Source organism: Dunckerocampus dactyliophorus, chromosome 18 (assembly GCF_027744805.1).
Source record: "Dunckerocampus dactyliophorus isolate RoL2022-P2 chromosome 18, RoL_Ddac_1.1, whole genome shotgun sequence".
Taxonomy (NCBI): Eukaryota; Metazoa; Chordata; class Actinopteri; order Syngnathiformes; family Syngnathidae; genus Dunckerocampus; species Dunckerocampus dactyliophorus.
The window spans coordinates 16,556,895-16,561,857 of record NC_072836.1 but is presented as its reverse complement, the minus strand read 5'-3'; positions in this window follow the sequence as shown (position 1 = coordinate 16,561,857).

Below are 4,963 nucleotides of genomic sequence, written 5' to 3'. Positions count from 1 at the left end.
CGGTAGCTCCGCCCAGTCCGGCTGTTTCACTTAACCCCCACAACTGTCACCGCCCAACGGCGTCCCTTATCAGCTTCCATTCGTTTAATCACAATTTCACTGTTTTCATGCACCACCCATATGAATATATATATAATAGCGTAAAGGTCTTCTTTTATGGACCTCGATACGGGGTGGGCGATACTGCAATTACAACAGGGGTGATCAAACTCCCACCAAAATCAAAGGGGACCTGATCATTGTATCTTTCTTTTTATTCTGTAAAAGGGCCAAAAAAATGTGTATACTAATCTAAGCACTGTTACACCCCAAGACAAAGGTTTTCTATAGAAATACTGTCTCCAGTATATTCTCAATGTAATGGTATATTTTGCCGTGTGTTGCCATTTATCCTGACAGGGATTCGAAACCAACTCCTCTGTCAGAGGGCGGAAAAATGCTGACGTAATACCCTGTGAGGCGAATCTGAAATCTGATTGGTTACAACAACAGCGCCATTGCTGATAGTGTTTAAGTACGACGGAGTATTAAGGCCACAATGGAAGAAAAAACAAATTTGAGATTTTGAGAATAAAGTTGTAAATTTACAAGAAAAAACTCATAAATTTCCGAGAATAAAGTTGTAAATCTACGACTTTATGATTTATTCTCATGAAATTAAGAGAGTAATAAAGCTGTAAATTTACGAGAAGAAAAAGTCATAATATTACTTTTGCCCAAGGCCAAAGGTCACATAAGTCCCCCCTTTTCATAGCTGTCTAAGGCAATGCCTGTTACGACGGAGTATTAAAATAATTGGAGATTTCGAGAATAAAGTCGCAAATTTACAACAAGAATGTCTTGTAACTTTGTTACCGGCATTGCCTGAGACAGCTATGAAAGAGGGGAACTTTTGTGACCTTTGGCCTTGGGCATGTGGAGGGGGAGGGGTAAGGAAGTGGAAAGGAGAAGGGCTAGCTAGCCATGCTAGCCTGTTTGTTCTCAACAGCGCTGTTTTGCTGCCACGTTATAAATAAAAGCTTTCCTGCAGCAAGAGGAACGTTTCCTTCCTTCCTGAAGACCTGTGCTCTATTTTCCCTCTGACACGTACGACAGGACGACACGTAATATTACGACGGTATTCTACTAAATTTACGACTTTATTCTCGTAATATTGCGATTTGTTTTCACGTAAAATGTACAACTTTATTCTCGTAATATTATGACTTATTTTCTCGTAAATTCACGACTTTATTCTGGAAATCTCAGATTTTTTCCCCCCATTGTGGTCCTAATACTCGTATTTAAGTGACATGGGCCAGCACTCCCGATTCAGAAGGCCCTGGGCAGATTAGATTGACATGGCAACACACAGAAGCTGAAATCGGATTGGACAAAAAAAAGGGTATCAAACACAGGTATGAAACACACTATTAAATGATTATAAGAGACTGTTGGGAATTAATTAATGAAATATCTTGTCGTTATTTTTGGAAATGTAGGTCAGAGCAGCTTGTGTTAGTTTAGGCCAGCGGAGAGCGCTTTGCTGGCCCTGACTGCATACCAGTGGTATGTGTGTAACTAAAACAACGCTTTGTTGCGTAAATAGAATGCATTGTGATGCAGCTGGGTATGTCCACTTTGGTTTACAATGTACTAATCCAAGTAATTCACTATTACGTGGAGTTACGTGAACACACGTCATTTTCCATTCGACATCATCATTGTGGAAGTAGAAGAGGACCCTCAACACCACGACTATACACACTTTCTTTACCAGGGAAAAAAATCATTTTGACACCTGGGCAGACGGCCAGTTTCTGTCTATCAATCAAGACACTGACACCGCCCTTGTGGAAAAAAAGAAAGCATTTATTTGACTTCCTAGGATATTTCTCTGTATTTCTTGATTTGTACAATGTTACCTTGGTACTGTTAATACTGTACATGGCAACAATATTAGCGTAAGTTATGAAAATGATTTAGTGCCATAAATGCTTGTATTAGTTGTACTACAGAAGTCATTGGCTTTGTTTTCACTCACGAGCACCAAACAAAACGTAATGATGTGTATGATATTTTCCGGTTTACTGCACCGTCATCCGCCTTTAATGTTGGGCCAAACAGTAACACAGGCGAATACCTTGACAATGCCGCCGTCTAGTGGAAACATTTAGCATTGCTACATCATTTGCGCTTTCGCAGCGGTCGCTGCATGACATTCACCACCGCACCGTATCACAAAACCTGCCGTAAGATCATATAATCCATACAAGTAATGCTCAGTTAGGCACAACAGCATAGCAACATAGTTCATCTTGCCCTTCTCCTACATCAGGGGTGTCCAAAGTACAAATAGTAATATATTCTCTTAATATTTTGTTTTTATTCTCGTAAAATTGCTTCTCTTTTTTCAATTTTTGCTGTTGTTTTTTTTCCAAATATTTAAAATTTCCTCTTCAAAAATCGTGGTGAATTTTCTTTCTGTGATATCATTTTAATGTCTCTTTTGCAGTCAGCCTTGAGCTGGCTGGAGGCGGGAAGGCTGGGCACACCTGTGGCTGATTGCTCCCACTCCATTTATGCTGACTGCTTGCAGCTGTGAGCCGTTGGTTTTTGCCAACACCACCGCCCTTTGTTCCTGGACTATTTTTTGCATGCTGTGTTATTAAAAAAAAATTTTAAAAAAAAGATTGAATTGCCTTCCACCTCTGCAACTGGGGTCCGAAACTTCTCGACAACATTACAGGTTTATTCTGGTAAAATTGCCACTTCTTTCTAGTTTGACTTTAATTCTTGTAAAATTACAGCTGCTTTTTCAATTTCTGCTGGGTTTTTTTTTCTTGAATTTTGAAACTATTTCAACTTAAAATTTTGTTCTTGTAATAATATTTTGACATTACAACATTATAACCTTTTCCGCAAGCTAATTTTGTTGTTGTGTTTCTCATATCTCGACTTAAAAAAAAGATTTTCTTTTTTCGTGAATATTCAAGTTTGCTACTAAAATGACATACCTCGTAATCTGTTTTCGTTAAAATTCCAACTTTTCTCTCAATATTTTGACCCTATTCTTGTTACTGCACTTGCTTGTTAATATTACTGCTAATTTTTCCATTCTTGCTGTTATTTATTTATTTTTTTTGTTCTTGTTAAATTATATTTTTAGATTGTGCCGCGGGCCAGTAAAAAAACAGCTCCAGGCCGCAAATGGCCCCCGAGCCACACTCTGGACCCCCTTGTCTTAGACAGTATTCATTTGATTCAATCAACCTTAATATTAAACGTTCACATTTACATTCAACATTTAACTTACCTTTGACTTTTTTTTTTCTACTAACGACATTTAAATAAAAAGAAAAACAATCGTCATAACTTTACAAAAGCCCAAAAATAGCATAGTACCGTACAAGACCTTTAACAAACAATTCTACAACAATGAATTAATTTGTGAGAAAAACAGTGTTTAATGTGAAATCCAGAAAATGTCAGTACATGAAGTAGATATCATAGAAAGTCCGATACAGGGATGTGTGCGTAGTGGATCCCACACATTCATGTGACACAACACCATGAACACTTATGTTGTCATCTGCCTCTCGATTGAGATAATCACACGTCAGATACAAAATGTTGACTTTTAAAAAAGTTAGTAATAAAAATAGAATCTACACATGTTCACCTAAATAATGTCTCAACACTTCAATTTGAGGGAGAGAATTTACAACCAGAATCGGAAGTATTCCCAATGTCACACAAACTGAACACAGGACTAACACGTGATATACGGTGGTACCTCCGTTTTCGTACACCCCATTTTTTTGCATGATTTGGTTTGCGACAGAGTTTTGTCACTGTTATCGCATGCCCAAAACTAGCCTAGTTTACCCACGTATCATTCCAGTGGGTGCCCAAACAAAGCCTCCCACGCGCTGGTGACTCACTCTTATTGAGCACGGCTGCAAAATAACCCACCACGGGGCCAAAGAAAGTTGCGAGTGACAGCACTTTGATAAAGTTGAGAAACACTATTGGATTCAAGAAACTCACTTGTAGCAAAGTATGTAGTACCTAACGACGACGAGTATTAGGGCCACATTGGGGGGGGGGAGGAATCGGAGATTTCGAGTATAAAGTCGGAAATTTACGAGAATAAAGTCGACAATTCACAAAGAAAAAAAGTTGTAAACCAACGAGAATAAAATTTTACGAGGAAAAAAAGTCATAAGTTTCAGAGAAAAGTCGGAAATATACGACAAAGTTGTAAATTTAACGAGAATAAAGTCGTAAATTTTACGATTATTTGATGTCACATTGTTTCTGTATGTGAAACTATAACTATTGTATGTAAAATGTCTTTTTGTTGGAATGGATCAATTACATTTCCAGTACATTTATTTCTTATGGGAAAAATGGATTTGGTTTTTGGCAAACCTTTTGGAGCAGATTACTAACGAAAACCGAGGTTGCACTGTGTTGGAAAGAGGAATGGAGGAACGCAGATGTTCCAGGGAAAAGTAGAATTTTAGTGTTTTGATATGTCAGCTAGCTATACTGGACATAGATCAGGGGTGTCCAAAGTACGGCCCGGAGGCCATTTGCTGCCCGCACCACATTCTTGAAATATAACTTGACAAGAAAACTAAAAACAAAAGCAAAAAATGGAAAACTCAGCAGTAATTTGACAAGAATTGTGTTAAAATACTATGAGGGAAAAAAGTTGTAATAAGGAGTGATAGTTTGAGGAAAAAATGTCATTTTAGTAGCATGAAGTTGAAAGACAAACAAAACAACAAATTTGCAATTTTTGGAAAATTAGGTTGCGGAAAAAGTTATATTATTAGAATAGAGTCAAAATATTATGGCAAAGTCATAATTCCAAGAAGAAAATTTCCAATAATAGTTGGGGAAAAAAAAACAGTTCTGTGAATGAAGTCAAGTCATATTGTAACCAGGAAAAAAGCTTACATTTTATGAGAACAAC